The 22,689-nt window shown below is 40.5% G+C and overlaps 1 protein-coding gene across 6 annotated transcripts in view; it reads right to left on the bottom strand.

Annotated features, from left to right (window-relative positions):
• The window catches only part of MACROD2 (mono-ADP ribosylhydrolase 2), an 895,555-nt gene that overhangs the window by 756,911 nt on the left and 115,955 nt on the right, over positions 1 to 22,689 (bottom strand). The window lies entirely within an intron of this gene.

The raw sequence follows: 22,689 nt of genomic DNA, 5'->3' as shown, positions 1-22,689 counted from the left end.
AAAAGCTGATGAAGAAACAAACATCAAGACTGACAGCTGTCAAGAACTGAGTCACCTATTCAATCAGCTGAGCAGCTCATCACAGCCAGAAGCAGGCTCCTCGGAACACTTCACCAGCCTCCCTCGAATACAACCTAAAGCAGCTCGGATCTTGCTGTTACAAGCAACCCCATCTTTGCAGTGGGTCTTCTTAGAATTCTGCACTGCAAAGCATCAATCAGTAGTGACTGGCGATCCGGTAGAAGCTGGAAATGCATGCAAACAAGGCAAATTACATGGCTTCATTTCACCAACTGTCACCCATAGCAATTTCTGTTGTGAACTAGTACTTAAATGATATACATAGCACCTTGTCATCCAAATCAGAAGGAATATTTGGTTTTGTTTAAATAGGAGGAAGAGTCAGCCAAATGTGTAAAAGTGCATTCTCAGCTCTGTTTGCAATTGATTCTCAGCTCAGATTGCAATTACAAAGATAAAGCTGGAAACTGGAGCAGCACGTGAGCTTTCACAGAATCAAAGGATCACAGAATGGTTTGGGTCGGAAGGGACCTTACAGATCATTCAGTTCCCATGCCCTGCCATGGGCAGGGACATCTTCCACTAGACCAGGTTGCTCCAAGCCTGGCTTTGAACACTGCCAGGGACGGGGCAGCCACAGCTTCTCTGGGCACCCTGCACCAGTGCCTCAGCACCCTCACAGTGAAGAATTTCTTCCTAATGCCTCATCTAAGTCTCCTCTCTGGGGTCAAGCTGCCCAGTCTTCAAGGACTTCAAGGACCTCACAGAAGGCCGCTCTGAACACAGCTTTAGAAGAGATGAAAAAAGTTACTCCGTTTCTAAAAGCTTCTTAAATGCAGTACTAACTTTATCAAGAATGCAATAGGAGATAAGCATAGATTAGTCAATTTAAAAAATCAGTTCATTTTTATTAATACCAAAGAAATGTCGCCTATTAATTTGCAGTTCTTCAGGACAGACAATTTCACTTCAAATCAGAAAGGTGTGAGAACCATGGAACTCCTGTTCAGGCTTTGCTTCTATGTCTAGAGCCTCATGATCTCAGCTGCTGCACACTGCTAAATCACAGAATCATAGAATAGTTAGGGTTGGAAAGGACTTTAAGATCATCCAGTTCCAGCCCCCCTGTCACGGGCAGGGACACCTCACACTAAACCATGTCACCCAAAATATCCCTACACATCAAAAGAAGGGTATCTAAAAATCAGAAACATACTTTTCACTTCAGCTTTTCTGCTGCCACACAACCCACTTCAGCAGCATTTACTTTAGCATAGGGGAAACAAATATCTATCTGTCCTTTATGTTGCTTAGAGAGCTGATTCTTAGATTTCAATTATCAACAGATCTGTGCTGGTTAAAGAACTTAGAGAGGATTTTAATAGAGTGAAACAATAATGCAAGACACAACCCAGAAATCCTAGTACCCTGCATTAGCTCATTTCAAAGTAAACAGAAATTAAACGATTTCTCTATAATGTCTTACAAACTGCAAAACAACAATCAAAGGGTAACTACAATACTGAATAAATGTTTTTATAGGATCCAATTAAGATACTGCATTGTTGCTTTGCCTTTTAGCTTCTGTTCAATGCTTCTTTACCCGTGTCTGACATCCTTTACCCTCGCTTCTAGAGAAAAATTCTCACTAGCTTCCATTTAGTTCTTGACACAAGAACGTCAGGTTTCAACTTGATGTAAAGATTCAAGAGCTGGAAAGATTCAGAAGCTGAAGCTCTTTTCCCAATTTCCCTTTCATATATAACCTTCCTCATCAAGGAGATGGGAGAAAAGACATGATGGCACAGCAGATCTTGGGACTATGGCTGAATTTCCTGATGTTCTGAGTTTGAACGATCGGATGATGCTACAGAGGTTTGGGCTGATTAGGGAGACCAACTCCTACGTGCGTTTCAGCAGCCCACCTCACCATGGCAAGTGGCTGCTGGTTTGCATAATGAGCATCTAACTGACTTTTAGTTGATACTAGGAGGAAAAATACAACTTTTACCTCCTCACAGAACAGGCGAGTTGTGAAGTTACTTCCATCATTTTTACTATTTACTGCCTAAGTCCCTTCTCACCATAACCACTCACTGCCCTACTTTTTATTTACTGGGGCATTTTTTTTTTCCCCTGGATGCACAAAACATTTTCCACAAAGGAAAATAATTCCCTTTTTCTTTCCTTTTTTTATACATCGGCACTTTTTGACTTTGTCCAAGTATTATTTTCAAAGCCCACAGGTTAACTTATCATCCATCATTTCAGCCTGATGCAACGAAACGACACATATACTGATAAATCTCCGTTTAATGCAAATGGCTAATTGATTCAGCAACTGCCTGCACTGTTCTGAACGAGTCTGCTCATGGTTCTTTAACCAGTTTTCAATACGTTGTGGACTGTCAAACAATACCTACCAGTGATTTATTTTTCAGGATGCTTTATTTCCTGTGACACATACAAAAGGCCTGGGTTTATTTCAACTGTCCCATGTCCTTTGTGCAAAACTCTTGTAATAATCTCCAAAAGTATTTTTTCCAGCAATGCTTAATTATTTCAGGCTGATCCCACTTACTGCTCATAGCTCCATTATCCTCTGGCTTCTTGGTTTTTCCTTCCCAAAAGCTGTTAGATTTAGTTGGAAAGTAAAGAGAGTTTTTACTAGATAAAAACATTAAGGCTGCTTCCTTCACTGTTCATAAAACTTGAAATCCTAATCCCCTCTGTTGCCTTTGCTTCCCCCCAAAGGGATCAGCCTGGGATGCCGTTGTGAAGATAACTGCCATCATTTCACAAAATGAACTAGTTTCTTACAAAGTTGGTGCTATTTTGTCACCCAAACATGTCACTTACTACACAGAATAATTCTTCCACCCAGCCAAGCCTTCTATAGATGTATTGACAGGCTCTTCATCACTTTCTAATTGCCTGTGCTTCCTTCTTGCTAAAGCTGATCAAATTTTATTCTAATCTCAGCTCCATTCCAAGTGTGCTGGGTAAAACATCTTTGCTTCTTCAGCTAGGAAATGAGGACAGAATAAATGCACCACGTACCCTTCGCTGCATAAGGGCAAAACTCTATGAAACAACAGCGGCATCCCTGCCTGTGGTTGTGCCGGAGTTGGCCTCCTGCTCCCTTCCTGGTACTCCACGTTTATTTGTGTTTTGCTTCAAAACTCCTTCTCTGTTCTCCTTGGATTGGTTTTTTAGCTTTGCATTAATTTGTTTTCCTTCTAAAATGGAATGTAACAGCTGGTTAGTAGCTCATAGCTCATTTATAGTTGATTCACCTTTTGGTGCGCTACATTTTAGTTCTCCTTATTCAAATGAGCATTATGTGCTGGGATTTTAGCATTAAATAAATGCTTTTCTGCTCAGTTTCACCTCTTACTAGCTCCAAACCCATCAAATATGTTATAAACAAAGGCCTACAACAGAACATATAAAGCAGCACTTAGAAATCCAGTTTTCCAGTGATAGATTATGGATTTACATTCCCAAACTACCAAATACAGTGGTCTCCTTGACCACCCAAATACAGCGGTTTATACACAGTGACAGATTAAGCAGTCTTCCTGGTTACATATCATTAGTGGAAATCAAAGTCATGTCAGATATTGATGGTAATACCTTTCAAAGGTACATTACAAGCCAAGCTTAATGAGCAGCTCTCACATGAATTATTCAGCGAACAACAACACTTACAATATATGCATATATATATATATATATATATATATATACACACTCAGATCCTTAGACTATATTCATCACAGATGATTTTGAAGGAAGGGAAAATGTACTCCCACTTGGAGCTAACCTGTACACAGAAGCAGCAAGTTCAGGCTATTCAATTTATAGATTTACTGTTGCAAGTGCATTACAATGAGTGCAACAATGTATCTCAACTGCAAAAGCAGCAACTCTTAAATAGCTAATTTCTAGCATTCAATAAACACAACTCTTGCTTTGTGTGCTGCAAATCTACTAAAATCCCTGACCAAAATAAAATATTAAACTTTTAAACTTCCATTTAAAAGGATGCAGTCATTCTGGGTGACGTTATTGTACGTTATCAATACGCTATTGATTAAAACTAATCTCTTATAGGAACAGAATAATCCAGTGTTGATGCTTATTTTCAAATTGAGAAGTGATGAAAGCAATTTCCATAGCCCATTTTAAACTTTCACTCAGAACATGTAGCTTAATGGAAGTTAATATAAACAGCACGGAACAGAAGGACTAAAATCTGATGAGGAACAATCAGAATAATTTGGTCTAACAGCTGAAAGGATACACATGTGCAACTAAATTGAACTTTGTTTATGCATTTTGATTTTCAAGCCTTCTCCAAGATGATTGCCCTATCTCCAGTTCTATCAAAGCAAAAATGCCCCTCTCTCCCTTACTCTGCTTCTAAATTTGACTTTTTAAATACTGTTTTTTTTAATACTAAGTATGTCATGCTATTTAGTTTCTATTCAAAACATCAGCAAAGAAATGTACCTACTGCAACTCCCTGCCAGCTCCTGACTGTCTCTGAATCTGTTACTATTACTTTTATAGTCTCTGATTTGTTTTTGCCATTCTTGGATGTAAGCAAGATGAGGGGAAGCCCCCTTTTCTTTCTCCCCGTGTATACCTTTGAGAAATGGGATCATAATTACAGTGCCAAACCATTTATGCAGCTGCAAGTAGCACTCCCAGGCGCTTCAAAAGAGTTCCTGACCAAAACGAAATCTCGGGCACTTGACGAAAACTGAAGATGTTAGTTAGGAGTGGAATTAAAATGAAACTTTACCTAAGCAGTGGTGCACAGTAAATGATAAGATTTAACACAGAAAGAGGAGAGTCTCCACAAGCAGTCTGCATTATCCTGGTGTTTATATTACAAAAGCTGCAGTACTCTCTACCCCTAAGCGCTTGCTTCATTTTTGTACACAAATTACATCCACTCTGCCAGACACCATTTATAATGGCAGACAATCAGATCAGACACGACACTCAAGGCTTTTTTTAAACTCCGTAATAAAAAAGCAGCATGGCAGTACATTTGGCTACTACAAGTTTCCTCCCCGTCATTTAATTCACATTTGTCTTCAACTGATAAACGACTTCAAAGTCACTGTATGAAATCATCCACGTACCCACCCCTCACATGGTACTAGCCCAACCTTGGTGGAAATCACTGGGAAACATCTATCTTTGTGCCACTCTCAAAGTCCAAGGCAACTACAATGGGCTTCACACTAAAAAGTCTTCAAGTTTCCCAAATAAACTTTTTGAGACTCACAAATCATGAAAACTTGAGTTCAACGGGTTGATTTTTGTGCAGAGATGAGGACAGCAGCAGCTTGTTACATAAGAACTAGGGATAATTGGCTTCACTGTGGCAAGAACAGAGAGAAAATCACAGTATCTGATAACATGGAGATATCAGAAGTTACTTAATTACAACACATTAAAATTGGTCTTCAGAAGTAGCCTAAAATTCACTGGAAGTTGTGCTTGAGCAATTCCATTTCACACACTAAGATTAATATAAAACAAATTATCCCCCCAAAATAATTATATTATTCAGTGGTTTTTTAACAGTTCCCTTTCTGAATCTTTGCATTAAGCCTCCTCCTACCCAAGGTTTTTATTAGGAAAATGGATACCAAATCTAATAATACCCTGGACACAAACGACCTCACAAATTGTAAAACTTAAAACTAGAAGAATTTCATCTCCCATAAATCAGAGCTCCTCTATTAACTTCAGGAAAGGACTGTGGAAATTTCCATCCCTATCAAGTCTTTCCCTGAAAGAAACCAGACCTTTGAACTGACTAGCACAGGCTGTCCTAGAGACCATAAGGAAGAAGAATTATTTTCAGATAGGGGAAGACATGAGCCAGTAACAATGCCTTGAGTTTCACTGTAAATGAGAGCTCAGACAGTGGCATGACCGATGGGGCAAGGACTGAGAGCATAAAAAACCAGGGGCTTCATGGGGCTGTAATAAAAGTAGCTGCAAAAGAAAAGACCATGATTTTGTTGGAAGCAGGGGAGAGCTGGTAAGGAAAAGCACACCGTGCTGTCAGTCATTGCAAGGGATCTCTGGAGCAGCACAAAGGGTGTTGCTTCACGTGGAGGTTTTGCAAAGGCCCTCGCTGCCGTTTCTCATGTGGTGGCTGAAGCCAGTGAAGGATATGGGTTTTTAATGAAGACAAAGAATCCATCAGAACATGTGGCTACAACATGTGTCAAAACATAGGAATTAAATTCTAGCAAACAAAGTCACTATTAAGTTAGCAAATTGACTTTTAGAGTTGTTTCTTGGAAGCATATGGCACACAAAGTTGTAGCCACAGATCCCCAATACATTTTCATCTCTTACAGCGTTTATCAGGTTTGCAATTCTTTTATTATACCCTAGCAGTCAGCCTCTGGCAGAGAACCACTGCTGATCAACTGAGGAGATGTAAACCCCTTTAATACTCTTTATCAGTGGGACATGGAAATCATGTGTTGCTTTTTTCTTTTCCAGTGTTACGGAACAGTAGTACAATTTTATACACAGTTCTGAACAATATTAATGGGCTATCCAGTGCAGCACATACGTTAAGAAATCTAGAACTCAAGGGATCTCAGGTTACACTCTCAATGTCTAAATCAATCCATATACAAAAGAATGCAGCACTTACATTTTCCCACATCACAGGCACATTACAGTAGCTGGTTAGTGCTTAAATTTTGGGTGGTTTGTTTTTTTTTCCTTCTAATTATGTGATTCTGTCAGTCACATAAAATTGATTCAAAATAATGACCATTAAGAATAACCTCACTACTGACCATCAAATGCTCACAGCTGAAACAAACTCCAGCAACAGTATTTGACAACTCCCAGAGGACACTGAGCCGTGAGCTCATTACTTGCCACGTTACGAAATACCTTAGCTGAGCTGCTCTATGGATAAAGCACTGAAGGGTACACAGAGCTGCAGGGCAATAAGTGCAAGTGCTTCTTTATCTTGCAAGAGAATACCTTTGCACTAAAAAGTCAGCACTGAAAACAATTCTCCCTGTCCCAGGATGGCACTGGTACAAGGACAAGCAGTGTCTCACTCATTTAGTATTTAAGGTTCTATCACAGAATCACAGGATGTTTTGGGTTGGAAAAGACTTTAAGGTCATCCAGCTCCAACCCCTGCCATGGGCAGTGACACCTTCCATTAGACCAGGTTGCTCCAAGCCCCTTGAGCACTGCCAGGGATGGGGCAGCCACAGCCCCTCTGGGTACCCTGTGCCAGCGCCTCAGCACCCTCACAGGGAAGAACAACAATTTATTATTAACAATTTATTATTTACTATTAACTATTTACAATTAACTATTTACAATTTAATATACTGGTTTTCTGTGTTAGCAGTGCTGTCCCTGGTCTTCTGCACTGAGATACCCTCTCCCAGTGGGACATCTGTCCACGCCACGCTTTGCCTAGAAAGGTTGGACCAGGTGATCCTTCAGGTCCCTTCCAACCTGCTATTCGATGCTATGAAAGTCTCCAAAACACTAATAGATTGCAAGAGTTTATACAACAGAAGAACTGAAGGCAACAAGGCTAACTTTAGATGAAAGAAAATAGGTGCTAAACCAGAGTGCTTTCACAGGGTAAGATGGAAGAGTATCAGTGAAACAACTTGGGCTGGGGCATAAGTGCACTGTGAACACGAGGAACGAGGGACAGCACTTACCTCTCAAGTACTATGTTAGTGTGGAAGAACAGGAAACTGCCCTGGGCCAGGTCAATGAGAGAGCTATAAAGAAAGAGGCTGTACGTAATACGTAGCCTACAGGGCTGGAAAAGTACTACTGAAAAGTACTACCCTTTCTTGCCCCTTACAGCAACAAGAAGAAAATATTTAAACCTGATTAGAGTGGTCTGTTCTTTACCAGTATTAGAATAAAGGCAATTTTGCACTCATGGAACTTCAGACTGAAAGGAACAGAATCTGTTAAACATCAAATATTAAGATAAAAAACTGTTAGAAAAGCTTCCCAAAAAGTTAACAATACACCTTTCAGAGGTAGAAATAACGTATTAATGACTAATTTTAAAGAAAATACATATTTGTTATTCCCCTAATATGGCACAATAGAATAAGCCTGGAGAGATCAGCACTTACTTTGCTGATCGCCAGGTTTCCAAGTTCTTCTGGTACACTTAATTCCAGTGGATTGAAAAGGAAATAGTACACGGTCCTGCCAATCACAAGAGAAGGCTGTGAAACAGCCCCAGGTACCCAGGCTCTCCAGGCCCAGCATTAAGTCTTCCATCCACCAGCATCAGCACACGCAGTTGAGGGGAGACTCTGACCCCACGCTTCAGCTAAATTAGTTTTATATCAACAGTTCCTACTTTCCTGCTGTCAGCTATCCCGACGATGAATCGATAATGCATTTTGATGAGGGCAGAATATGCATGTAATGAAAAATATTGATTTGGCTTACATACTTCACGATAAAACTTTTTTATTCCTTTCATTCATTTTGGTGACTTACACATGCTTTTAGTTGGATTTCCAATCCAAGAATAAATTCTTAAGGTCCTTGTCAACCCTAACTATTCTATGATTCTATGATTCTAAATTCGTGGTTCACAGGGACAGTGTTGTACAATCGGGGGTTGCTGAAGATTCTTGGATACAGTGCACATGAAAGGACTTTGCTTGGTTTTGGGGTGTTCTTTTCCTTATGGGTTATTTAAGTACTAACCTAGCCATGACTTAACGTCATCCACAGCTTGTCATTTCTGTGCAACGTGCATCATTCTCTGCAAAAGCACAATAGTGCAGGTGTGCAAATAATAAGAGCTTATAAAGCTTTTTGCTTGTAAATTAAAATGATCATATGCTCAGTCCTGTTGAATTCTGATACAAATGCACCATGTTAGACCAAACCACCAAGGCCTATCCCACGAGGAATACATGTAATTCATCAAGCTAGCCATATTTCCTTTTTTAATTTAAAAAGTCTCATTACCCAGAGGAAGAGCCTCGGCATGTTTTTAATATACGTGGGTATGTTTTTAATATACGTGTAACTACTACATGTATGAAGAACTAACAGAAAGCAGACACATAAACTACATTACTCTTGGCTTGTGCCTCACCTCACCGCTGTGAAGGAAAGAGCACGTCTTTCATCAAGAATGCTAATATATTCTTCCAGCTTACTATTTTACATCCTCTCTGAGGCTTTTAACCACTGGACTGAATCCTGAACAAAGCAATCGGATGCCCAGGAAGAAAAGCACAGGGGAGCAGGGGCTATTTATCCACTCTTTGCAATATTCTTCTGACGGTGTGAAGCGAAGCAGCCCGTCGCCGATGCCCACCGCCGCTCGATATGGAATGCCGGCGCGCAGCGGAAAGGACCTTTCCATCAGATGTCCCCACAGATCCTCCTATTAGCAAGACTTAAGAAGGCCTTTGTCATACCAAATATGCTCAGCTGCTTACCGCATGGCGAAGCAGTGTAAGAACCATTTAAAGATGTGTCTGACATCATTAATCTATTTGCCCTCTGACCCGCGGAGCTGAACTGTAGCTATGGCGACCACAGCTTGACCTTACAACGCTGAGAAACTTGAAAGCTCCATAGTATTTTGGGTCACATTGTGAGGCCGAACAAAGGAATAAAGAAGAAATGTGTCAGTTTCCTGGGAATTAAGGTCAGCAGGTCAATTGCCCTAAAGCTTTATTGTTATATGATAAGCAAGACTCAGTGAAATAATTTTTCAGCTATTAGAATAAATAAAAAATAAAATACGAGAGCTTTTTGTTGTCCAAAGCAGAAAATTGGTCTCTGTAAAAGCAATACATAACCCATCATAGAGCAAGATTACTCAATAGCCTTCCCTGTTGCATTAACAGCACAAACACATGGGGAAAAATGGGCTGCAGGTATCAATTTCATATTCTCACCTCGGGTTTATTGTTAATTCAGGCTTTTGGGGGCGTGAGGAAAGTGTTTATTAATGTGCGACTGAGAGTGCATTTGATCAAATTGTCACTGTTTCCCATCCTCCCTTCTCAAATGATTCATGGAAGTAAGTGGGAATAAGCAGCCTGAATACACTGAATGTGAACGCCTGTGTAAAAGCAGCGTATGCCTTAGAATAAATCCAACATGCTCTCACAAATACCAATCCAGATATTTACAGCCTTAAGAAATTAGGCTTGTTAACAGTGTTTATACAATTCTGGACTATGGAGCAGTGTTCCCTTTACGGATGTGTCAGCAAAAGTCATAGGTACCTTCAATTTCAAAGTGGTTTAGATGCAGTCAATGAAAATTAATTCTACATTAAAATTAACTAATTTACAATGAAAAGCTTTTCAAAGTTCAGATATCCCAACCCACACCATGTAGGACCACAAATGTAACTTACAATACAGGTTAAAAAGCAGATAGATACAAAAGATCTAAGTTGCTGTGCACTGATTTATCATGTTGGTGGCTTCTTCTTTAATTTCTCATATCATTGCTGAAAAACTACAGTGATACCTATGTACAGCACAGAATGTACATGTCAGTTCAGCTGAGCATTACCCACAGAGGTATAAAGAGAAAGTTTCTGAAGCAGTGCCCTCTTTTACAGCAGAGAATTAAAAGTATATCAATATCTATCAATACAGTGTTTTGGGGTTCTCCGAAATTAGCATATTTTATTCAATTATCTAATAAATATCAGACCCCATAAAGTAGATGCTGAATCAGTGGGGCTTGTTCATTAATAAAGATGCATTTCAAGCTTCTGAGATATTCTTGTGACTACCAAAGAATAAAAAAGCAAAAATTCCATGCAGCCTGTAAGCCAGCCCTTTTTGCTTTCCACTTCTTTAATACTCCAGCTGTGTCTGAGAAACAGAATTCCACAAAACTGGTTTTAGAAAGTCTAAACTGCCAGCCTGACAAGAAAGCATGGCCAAAATTATGCCAAAGTGAGGATGCTTTACTGGTAAGTAAAGAATTCAAATGATCTGTTGTAGAGCACAGTCTGAAGCTATCATTGCTGCAGCTGTATCCACCCTGGGAAAAACAATGTTAATGGCTCTAGAAAAGCGCAAGAAAAGCTCTATAAGAACAAATTAAAAAAGTAGAAGATTTGCTTCCATGTGAGCAAGCAGAAGAATGTAATCACTATACGTATACAAGAGAGATTTACCTGCAGCCATTAAAACCCGGAACGCATGATAACTCTTATCAAGTAAATTACTCGTCTGGCAGAGAATGTCCAAAGCCACCAAAGTCAAATCACAAACTGGAGAACAAGTTTTAATAGCGAGGGCACTTTGGAAGGAAATCATGCAACAGTTCATATTTAAGATACACAGTAGATTCTTCGTTTCACCTTGGAAGATCGGATTCTCTTTGAAGTTGTGCTTGTGACAGCTCTGATAGCAAAAAAATATTGCTGAAAGGTTATTTGTGCTCCATTATACAGAAGGTCAGGCTAAATGGCACAAAGGCACACTAGCTTACTTTCATCCTCCCTGAACTTGACACAAAATATGTAAGAGTCAAAAAGCATCAGCTCTTAATAAACTATCCTCTTGAAATCACTGTATCTTAAGTTAAGTTGTAAAATAATGACAAACTAGCAAACTTGCCAGCTTCTTGTTCAACACAGGGTGCCAAAGCTTGGCCCTGAAGGGAGGTATTACCAGGTGCCACGCTCCTATTACCCACTGCTCTGGAAGTCAAAACAGACTCTTTGAAAAAACCCTAAACCCTCAACAGTTATTACTTTCTATACAAGTGATCCCAGCTGAAGTCACACACTGAAGTACTACTGAGTTGGCACAGGAATGGATAAAAGCCAGGAAATTCTAGGTTTAAGCTGACTCGCCATCCTTAGCACACACTATTGTCCTTTATCCCTAAAATTTAATTAAATCCCAGTCCTGACCAGTTGTAATAAGTAGTACAGAAAACTGATTATCGGAATTGCTTTCCTCCAACGCTCTATTGTGCTACACTTCCTCTCTGCAAAATACAAAAGGCTCTATGTACATTTTTCTTTCTCTGTGAAAAGAGGGCTGGGGGGGGTGGGGGGTGGTGGTGAAAATCCAGTCTGAACTTTTATTTAGTTGCCAATTGTGCTGTGGAATGAAACTAAGCATTTTCTTTTAAAAGCTGATTCAAATTCAGTACTTAATCATGCCATAGCCGAGCAAGAGCAGCAACAAATTATGTTACAATTACATTAGAAATTCTTTTACAAGATTTTGTTTTCAGTCACTTCTAATCTTTCAATAGCTGCCATTGCCGGGGCTGATATTTCCCTAACAACATTTTTGCCTGAAACTAGCTGCTCTGATCAGAAACATTTGGAATGTAAGGAAAATATGTACGTGCACGTGTGCGCAGAGCACAGAGAGGGAGGAAAGCAGTCACATTTGATTAGAAAAAGAGTTCTAGAAGCCATAAAATATTTCCTTTATTCTTCTAAATAGGCTTTTTTTTTCCCCCTTATTCTAGCAGATTATTTACTCCTCTGCTCCTAACCAATTTGTTTTCTGTGCTGCAGACCACTGTAATATACTATTTCAAAGCTAATTGTTTTTAAAATTTAAAAGGCATATTCTATTAACTCCATTTGAAATAACAGACCCAAAACACAGGCCTCAGGTCCTTGCATTAAACTAGATACACCACTAACTATGTGGATGACTAAGCCACCCAGAAAGAGGTAAAGGAGCTGACAGGCAATGGGACACACAAATTGAGAGCAAAGGGTTTAAAAGTCCTCTTTGTCTCCAGCATTCTCCCACCTAACCCAGAAGAAGTCAATGATTTGGAGATATCATATAACATCTGTTTTCTAAACAACAAACTAATGCCTGCAAAATGTGCAACACCCACGTTTGAAACAATCCCGAAAAGCCTCAGCTCTGGCTGCCTGTAAATCAAAAAAAAACATTAAAGGAACCTTAATTTGTGATTTCAAGAAGGTGCCTATAATCCAGACAAAGACTCCTACCATGAGATGAAATGTAAATGTAAATCTACTCATGGTATTCTAAGGATATCCAACAGAATTAGAAAGTTTTCAGGTAAAAACATTACACTCGGATAGCTTCAAAGAGGAAAGGTACAATCCTTCGCAGGCCAGCAACAGGTCAGTGCCTGTTTCAGCAATGCCTCATCATTATGCTTGCAGAATGACTTATGGTTTGGCTGCCACGGCTGCCTTCGCTCTCATCTACCTCTGCTTTTTGCCACAAACACAACACAGCAACATGTTTGCTGGCTGAGGTGAAAATGCACAACCATACCAGGACCTCCTGCCTCTCTGGCCCAACATATAGGAATAGGTTTTACTAGTATAGAGTCTTCTATGGACTGGGATTTCACAGCCAAGGACAAACTGCCAGTTCCTGGAATCATAGAGTTACAGAATGGTTTGGGTTGGAAGGGACCTTAAAGGTGATCTAGTTCCAACCCCCCTTGCCATGGGCAGGAACACCTTCCACTAGAATAGGTTACTCAAACCTGGCCTTAAACACTACCAGGGATGGGGCATCCCAAGTTCCCTGCACTTCTCCGTATCATTCCCAGTGATATTTTTTCAGCAGTCACTCCAAAAGCAACTAATGGCGAACAGTAACAACTTATCTTCGTCTACAGGAGGGAAAAGAACCCAAATCACCTTTGGATGAGAAGGCAGGCGGATCTCATAGTTGGCCACACAGGATTAATGAACTGCACTGCCTTTGGCAGCCACCAAGCAGCAATCCCACTGCTCAGGTGACTACCAGAATAATCTCTGTACACTTCATCAGTAATTTGAAGAGGCTGTTTCTACTTCAACTCTCAAGTAACGCAAGCACCACACTGCAGGGGAGCAAAGGGTTGCAAGTCATGACAAAACAAGCAGCTGCCACACAATGTGACAAAAGTGCCAGTTTCCATGCCAATGCCACAATCCCTTCAATGAGGCATTTTGCCAACATACAAGGATCTTTAAGACCATTGGGAAAACAACAGAGTAACAGCCCCAGCATGTTATGGGCTCCATCGCTTTTAAAAACACAGTGGATGTAGCGTTACAGGTTACAGACAGAACTATTTTTTCGTTTCGGGAATTAAAAAGCGAAGAAGAAAACTTTTTGTAGTAATATGACAGGCGACATAAACCGTAAGAAATCTGACAGCTGCATATGCCAAACTAACACGTTTACCAGGAACAAGTTTCTAGGAGACCTCTAAGGCAGAAGTTCACAGATGCAGCACAGAAGACAGTTTTGAATGGTGACGGGGGGGTGGAAGACCACAGCTATCTAGCAGGCAGAAGGGCTTTGCAGTTGTTCTGCAGGCAGCACAGAACGGTGAAGTAAATAAACAAATAAGTGAAACTGAGCCAGCAGCAATTTGTGATGTGCGCTGTCACTGGCTGTCATACCGAGCTGGATCCTCCGCTCTCCCAGCTGATGGATTCTACTTGAAACCATTCCAAGCACGCATTCAAAGAGAGGTATCGCTAAAGTGGTGAATACTAAACCAAGCCCCTAATGAGGTTTAAAAGTTGACTTTTTGTCCTTCTGAAAGGCATACCTGCAGCACGGTTAGAGCTGACCACAAAAGCCAACTGCAGCTACTCAGTGTGGCACGCCTAACCTCACCACCAAACCGCAGCAGAAGAGGATGGTCCCGCTCCCTTTTTGCCGTGGCACTTGTCTGGCTCTATCATGAGCTGGATGGAAAAGCAGCACTGCCACAACCTACTTTATTTTGGGAGAAAGTCTGATTTTCTGGCAGCTGAGCTAATGAAAGGGTTGGCCAAACACAAGCACTGATGTAAAAGCGGAGATGGGGCTGCCCTCTGTGGTAGCAGCCAGCCAGCTGTATTGTTAAAACCCATTTTTAGATGCTCTTGCCTGGAGTACCAGGGAACTGAACTCAATAACCTGAATCCCTTCTGGTTTATGCTTTTAGGCTCCACTGTGTGCACAGAGCACAGAGCTGACCCGGCACAGGCCTGAAATGATTGTGGTTGAACAATCCATAGCAATCATGACTTGTTCGCTAAAGAATTTACAATTGCAATCAGAGCCTCTCTACATCCCCTGGGAAAAATGATCAAGAAGAAATGAAATAGGCTTTGTTATATCCATGAACAATAACGTAAAACAACATAAACTAGAAATAAAGACAAATGCTAGGCAAGCTAACAACAAATTGAGTTTTCATTTCTCACTGGGGTTATTTTTAGATGTGTTCATATTTAAATATGAAGGTAATTTCCCAGTGCAGCTGTTAACAGCTCTTCCTGAGCTTCTCTTGGAGTTTGGGTGTTGCATCTGCTGGCATTTGCAAGGCAAACTTCTGGTTTTAGTGCTTTAAAACTACAAAAGCAAATGCTTTGAGCGTTACTTCCAAAAACTATACTTTCCATCTCAGGGGATCCTATGGTCATTTTATTTGTAAAAGGTTTGAAGTTTTCTGTATAAAACTACACTGCTCTTCTAACAGGCACCTTGTGTGGGTTTTAATCTAGCCAAAGACATACTGAGATATGTATCAGGTGAACAGCAACTATAAACAAGGTGCTAGCTCAGGCACTGCTGGTGATTTTAGCAAGGCATGACTTTAAAAAGCTATTGCTAAGGTCAAGAACTACCCCAGTTTTAATGAGGGGACTTGCTCTGTTTCCCTCATTCAAATGAAGACTTACTTTTTCCATCAATAACTGGAGATTAAGTGTTTGTCACACGTTACTGTATCTGAAAGCCTGCTTACCTGGAATCAGAGAGATTAATGCTTTAATGAGGACCATGGATATACTGTATTTGATTCTGATCATAGGTCCAACTAGCCCTGTTGCACCATCAAGTAGGTTTTTGCTTCCGTAGCAACATGCAAAACTTCTACACCTACAAGTTTTGTTATAAAACCTGAAAATTGGAAATTGATTTATAGTCTAGTTTTATAACCCACCCAGCCTGCCAAGCAAAGAAATGAAAAGCCAAATCACCTATGAGAGTGTATCACTGATCTCTCTATTCCACAGCATCACTTATACTGTAGTGACTGTACAAAAAGCCGTTCACCTCACTTGGCTGGGTTGGCAGACCTAGACCTGCCTTTGACCTCCTTTCCAAAGGGAACAAAGATGAAGCCTCTGGCACTGATGCACAAGCCTTCAGTGGAGATCTGTGGGGTTTAGGGTGGAGGAGCAGGTGGGAGAGTGACTGTGAAGCAGCTTTGAAAACCTTTTTCCCCATTAAGGACTTTCATAAACAGCTCCTACAGCACAGACCACTCTTAGGGGAGACAAACACATGCTCAACTATGTATGTAAAATGTAGGAGTTTGTTTTTCCAAGGTGAGAAGAAAAACAAGGAGCTCAAATACAAGACCTTGATGAAAGTGTTCATGTAACACATAGCTGACATACCTCAAAATTCCCATCCTGCCTTCTGCAATCTCCTACTTCTCTGAACCACTCAAAGAAAGCTAGACCCTGTTCTTCAGTAACAAAGCCACTGTTGTCACCTTCTCACAGAAGACATCTGTCTTAGATGCTGCACATGATGCAGGGCCACATCCATCCTGAGCTCAGCCAAAATGCCTTCATTTCCCTGAGTCATAGAGCTCAAGGTCTCTTTTGGGTTTATACATATTGCTTCTCTCCAGGATCCCTGACATTTCCTCCAAGGCCTTGGGATGGGCAGCAGCAATTAGTGCACACTCACAAAAGGCCAAAGAACAAAAACCTTGAGGAAGGAGATTAAAGATGGATTAAGGAGGAAAAGAAAAAGTAGAATGCCGCTCCAGATACTAAGCTTGAAATGACTTTCAGATCCCATTTCCCATGGAACTTCAGTCTCTTACCACTTCAAGAAACTTCCTCCTCAGCAGCAGCAAGGCATACCGACTAAATAATGCATTCCCATCACCTGTTCAAAGTAATTCCCAGGTCTCAGTCCCTCTCCTCACTTCCCTGCTTACCAGCCGGCTCTGGGCAAAGAACCACCGAGGGGAGCTCCTCTCCACCCATCAGTGTTCCAAATCATTCTCTCCAGGTGCTGCAACTGGGACACAGGTGAAGAAGGATTGCTCTAGGAATACCCAGTAAAGCCTCCAATATGAATGTGCTTCTGAGGCTTGAAGGAAACAGTATGCCTCCGCTGAGCATGCCAACACTTTAGAAATGAGATCTCTTTTACATTCGAGATAAATTCTAGTCCAAATTTCAGTGGTAAGAAGTAAAATCAGCATTAATAATGCATAACGAGGAAAAGTAAATGTGGAGAACATACATATGCCCTAAAACTGCTTTTCTTATTTTCTGTTTAGCTTCAAGGAGCTTTCCACAGTGCGCTCAGCCAGCAGATGCTGAAGACAAGCCAGCTTCCACACTGACTCACACAGATGGCGCTGGTGGAGTTGATTCTCGTACCAAGAGCGGCTTGTCTTCTCAACTGAGATAAAGTTCCTGCATATATATCCTTTTTCTGAGTCAGGATCTCATCAAATGTAAGTACACTCCTCATGGCCAGGGAAATTGCATAATTCCTGGTAACACATTTTTAACCACCACATCAGCTTGCAGCTTTCTCACTGCTGTTGTGCAAAGCCATTTCTGAAATGGCCTCTCCTGCTGAAGAGACAAAGGCAGCGTAATCACCCCTACTTACGACTAAACAAATCTGTTCAGACAATGTAAACTCAGGCCTTCCTGAGAATAAACACTTTTGAGTTATTCATATATTCCACGCTGGCACATAGCCTTTTGTAATTTCAAAACCAGGTATTACACAAGCAAATCAGCAAACGCACAGTCTCCAGCTCATTGCTGGAAGTTAAGATGTTAACACAGACTAGACACAAGCAATGCAAACAACCAGGGTGATGCACTGGGCCAAACCAGCATCCTAATGCTTTGATTTGGTTTGCATGCAAAGCAGGGGGTGTACATTATTTAGAGAGAAAGCCTTCCACAGCTCTATATCCACACAATTGCTTAAAGTTTAGAAGGAATACCAAATATTCACATTGAGTAACTAATACATTATAGATCTGCACAGAACTTGGCAACTGTAATTTTACAAGGTTAGTCCTATGTGAAGCTGCTCACCCAATTTGGGACCAATAGGAGAGGGAAAGAAAATAGGAAACTCTTTACAAGGAGACCAGAGAAAGCGGCCAATGAAAGAGAGAAGAAAGTTCAGCAGAAGCAGCTTCTCATGGCAGAAGATCAATGCACAAAGATCTGGAATGTAAATGCTCCTGTGTGGGTTTGATGTGCAGAAGAACAGCTATTGGGCATTGGAGGAGGAGGAGAGGAGGTGGGTAGGAGGCAGGGTGTATGCAGAAAGCCTGGCAGAGAGAGCATTGCAATGGCGAGAAGAGAGAGGTGGCAAAAACTGGGGCCAGAAGGGAGTAAAACATAACGCAGAGAAAGGACCCAGAGAAAAAAACATTTTTGTGGCCTGAAAATACACTTATGAGAAAGAATGTGACTTTCAAGTTTTCAGCATGGAACTATGAAGAACTAAGGTTAATGAAAAGTGCATAGGGAAATGTAACAAGAAATGTGAATTTTCAACCAAAGGATGTCTGTTTAGTATTTAAATAGCCAACAGTAGGAGCAGCAGAGTTCTAACACCAACAAGCAAAACAGGAACAAGAAAGGAGTCGTCCATTCCCAGCTCCTTCTTACCAAGCCGCAGGTCACCACTGCCTTGAGTATCTGATGTATTAGACTTTTTAGTAAGAAACTGTTCAGTGTGAGGTGCTGGCAGAGGGTGCCCAGAGAAGCTGTGCCTGTCCCATCCCTGGCAGTGTTCAAGGCCAGGTTGGACAGGGCTTGGAGCAACCTGCTCTGCTGGAAGGTGTCCCTGCCCATGGCAGGGGGCTGGGACTGGATGAGCTTTGAGGTCCTTTCCAACCCAAACCATTATGTGAGTCTATGATCTCTCTACTCTAGAAGGCCAGCTTTGGGCAGCTGTCACATAAGCAGCAATTAAAGCTCCAAGAAATAGAATCCAAGATGAAGACTGCACCAGAAATTTTTTTTTCTGCCATTTCAGAAGGTTTACTTTTATTTCTTTTTAAAGTATTTCTGCTACTGGGTCTCTTTATATAGAGGCAGCGTAAAAACGCATTTACTGCTCTGCTCAGCTCAGTCTAGGCTGCATCCATAAAAACCTGAGTTTGCAAATGTAAGGAATACCCTCAGGGAAGAACAGCATTGTCCTCTGCAGGATTCTTCCTTGCACAAACTAGTTTTACTGACAACCTCAGTTAAAGTTTTCCAGGTTGTTTTGGGAGGACGCTATTTTTCCTCCTTCTAACACATTCTCAACACCTCATCAAGCATAGGGAAAGCCTATTCAGTTCTGACAGCATTGCTTATGTTACATTTGCAAGCAAAGGCTCCATATTCTTCATAGCTGTGAAGGAATTAGCTCTTGTTTCTCCCAAAAATTTCATCGTGGTGACTTGATGGTTTGACAATATAACAAACAGAGAAAACTGCCTTCTAAATACAAAATCAATCGGCCATAAGTATTAGGAGCAAACTTTCTTGGTATGGACCTTACCCCGTCAGCTTTCTTTATCCATTTCTGTATGTTCTGTAAATCAAAAAACTAAATACCTTACTCATAGGCTTTGCAATTTCGAGTACCCTATTAAGTTACTTGATTTTGCTATCAAGAGCACATGATCTTCTAAGCAAAGCTCTTTATTTGCCTTAGGAAAAATAGCGATGCAGTTGCATCAGGGGTGTTTCTGACTTGACAGGGCTTTTCCCTGGGCCTGTTTAGGACAGCTGGATAGAAGAACAGGGAGAAAGCGTGGAGAGAAGGGAGAGGAATGGCAGAAAACACGGGTGCAGTGGTCTAATCTCCTGGCCTTTGCAGACAGACAAAAGAATAATTACAATTGCAGCTATTATCTCTCAAACATTCCTCTGGCAGGGAAAAGAAAAAAAGCAGCACTCCTAAGGCCACCTAATTTTAAACCAGTATTTAGTTTTTGACTCTTCATACCTTTTTAGCTTTATTGTGTCCTGTCTTGCATGATTACATTCTCATTTTTGTTGCATTTGATACAGAGCTGCTGCACCAACCTTGCCAAGGTACTTTCTGTACACACACAATACTGAAAGCTGGATTTGACAGGCATTTATTTTTTAAAGGAATGTATCCAAAATTGGATTCTAATTTTGACATGGTTGAGATCATTTAAAGATTAAACTCTAATACAAAGTGCAACAGATATTTGTTGTACTTAGTCAATATCAGAAAACCTTATAGGACATGTATCATACAAAAGTTCATATATTACAGTGGTTTCTTTCTTAGATGTCTCCACAAATCAGCCAATGCCTAGCTTGGACTTAGAACAGTCTGCTTTGAAAAATCAATATAACCTGATAAAAGCCTGGAGCTAAAAACCACTAACATTCATTTCAGTGTATTTCATTGAATATCAAACTATTACTCTCAGCTTTATCTAAAAGAAATCTGTCCTTGGAAAGCTTGAAGAAGGAACGGTTCCATTTCAATGCTTGAGACAGCTCTCTGCTCTGCAATGAGGATGAGTGATCTCAGATTCAATTTCACTTCCCTATCAATGTGCTTGGTTTCTTAACATTTCATAAATGTCCTGCCCAGAAATGTTTATGACTGGAATCTGATCTACAGCAGGGCAAAGTAGATCCAAATGCCTGTCAAATCATAGCAAGAGTCATTCAGGTCAACCTTTGGCTGAGGGAGTTCCCAGAACTGTGATTCTTATCATACCATCAGGGTGCTCAGAAAAAAACCAACAACCATCATCATTATCACATTGACCTAACAGCACCTTACAAGCCTGTGTTATAAACTTATATTAAAGTCCTTTGAAACATGTTATGTAGTGTAAGTGCTCTGAATTTCCTATCTGCCACCTTTTAAACCAGAGCCCAGTAAGGTTTAACAAGATTGCCAGGTCTTCCGAAGGTGATTTCCCCATAGGTCTGACAAGAACTTTAATCTCCATATCCCCAGCATTAATTAATTCTATAAACAAAATACAGGTTAAAGACTATTTTAACTGAGAAATTCAATTAAAATCTCTCATTCTATTCCTTGGGTTTGATATATCTGTATTAAATATTCATATTTTTATTCCCTACATATGAGTAACTCCATTGGTATTAGCAGTGTTCCTCCATTCTCCTGGAACTCAAGAGGCCTTGAATTTCTGTATTTTAAGATGATGGAGAACACGGTTGAGCTCTCCACATACAACAGTTACTTTGTGAAGAATATTTTACAGGTTACCTGCATTTTTAAGAAGTATATTTATGGAGTTTACATCGAAGAACACAGTCCAAAATCTGCTTGCAACAGCACATTAAAGACCTTTCAGTACTCCAGAGCAGCTGTGACCTGATAAAATCTAATTATTTCTAACATGCCCTTTGGAATTCTCCAGGAATATTTACTGTAATTTCTAACTGGTGCCATAAGCACTGGGATGACCTTGGAATAAAATTGAAAGATAGCTGAACGTGTACCCTATACATCTTTCATGAGTATCCCACAGATACATGTTAAGGTTTAGCAACATGGCACAGCAACATAACACCGGGATCTGTTAACTAACACAACAAAGTCAGGCATGAGAAATACCAAAGAGAAACACTACTGTAATAACAAAAGAATCTCAGTTTAAAGAAAATAACTACAGGATATTCACAGCATCTCAAAAGCATTACCATGCCCCAGATGATGAGACACAGACACACACTAACACCAGGAATACCTGTATGTATATATTATGTGTACATATACATCCATGCAGGCATGAATATAATGTGTTATATCAAGGTGTATACATGATACAGTTGTATATACTGGGCTGCTCAGGGCACAGCTCACTCTGTCAGGACTATCAAAACAGACAATTGTACCTTAACTTGTAGTCAATTTGTTATTAGTTTTCATTCTCCTCAGGGAAAGATGAGAATTGAAGCGATAGAGAGAAAAATCCTTTTCCCTCACTGTCAAGGAAAATCAATCTGGGCTTTTTCTTTTTTCTTTAATTAGCTGAATAAATACAGCAGATATATAACATTTCAAGCATCTGAATACCAAATATATCAAGCAGCATTTAAAAAATCTACTAAAATCCCTCTCAAGAAAAGATGAGGTTTGACACTTTCTGGTTTCTCTGTATTTGTTTTTGCCAAGAGGCAAACAATGGGAATTTAAGTAGGCAAACTCCATACAGAAAGTGCAACTACCTGGCAGTTTCCATAGGTCTTAAAGAAATCAAGCTCTCTTTAACAGAGTTTGGCCTTGCCATCTTCTGACACCAGCAGAAAGAACAACCACAAAAAGCAGGAGAGCTGGGATCAGCAGAGATGGATTTCAGGTGCCTACCTTCCCCCGGCCATCAGCTCCTTGTGCTGGAGAACACGCATGGTCAGAACAATGCAGGAGATGGACAAGATCACTTATGCACCACTAACAAAAGAACAGGACACTCATGAAAGCAGCAGCTGTCTGTTTTGAAAGAACTCCCCACTCTGATGGAAAACATAAGACAATGACATTGGAAACATCAACTGCACCTACCAAATACAATGCTACTTGTGTGAGTCAGTAAGCT

Source organism: Pezoporus occidentalis, unplaced genomic scaffold (assembly GCF_034315485.1).
Source record: "Pezoporus occidentalis ecotype Australia unplaced genomic scaffold, CSIRO_AGI_Poc_V1 ctg10, whole genome shotgun sequence".
NCBI classification, from domain to species: Eukaryota; Metazoa; Chordata; class Aves; order Psittaciformes; family Psittacidae; genus Pezoporus; species Pezoporus occidentalis.
Note: the sequence above shows the minus strand (reverse complement) of the source record. Positions and strands in the feature narration are given on the sequence as shown.